General features: G+C 41.0%; 1 protein-coding gene across 1 annotated transcript in view; it reads right to left on the reverse strand.

Moving 5' to 3' along the window:
• Nucleotides 1–256, reverse strand: part of LOC119585654 (protein O-mannosyl-transferase Tmtc3-like) — a gene marked incomplete at both ends in the record, with an annotated part of 116,247 nt that overhangs the window by 21,754 nt on the left and 94,237 nt on the right.

A 256-nucleotide genomic window follows, 5' to 3' on the forward strand; every position in this document is an offset into this window, starting at 1 on the left:
AATTGCGACGAGGAAAACCCCGAAATCCCAAGCCCGTCGTGAGCGCGAGTCGCAGGTCAGGAGGAAGAATTACGCCGACCGATTAATTTCCGCCAAATCGCTTGACAAAGGTTAATAAGAATAAACACAAAACAAAGCCATTATATGTAATTGACAAAGCAAGAGGTATAAGCGACGCGTGTCGATGCCATATCTTCACCAGAATTACATGAATAAATATGCATTAATCTATAAATCATCCTTATCGATAAGTATC

Source organism: Penaeus monodon, chromosome 20 (genome assembly GCF_015228065.2).
Source record: "Penaeus monodon isolate SGIC_2016 chromosome 20, NSTDA_Pmon_1, whole genome shotgun sequence".
NCBI classification, from domain to species: Eukaryota; Metazoa; Arthropoda; class Malacostraca; order Decapoda; family Penaeidae; genus Penaeus; species Penaeus monodon.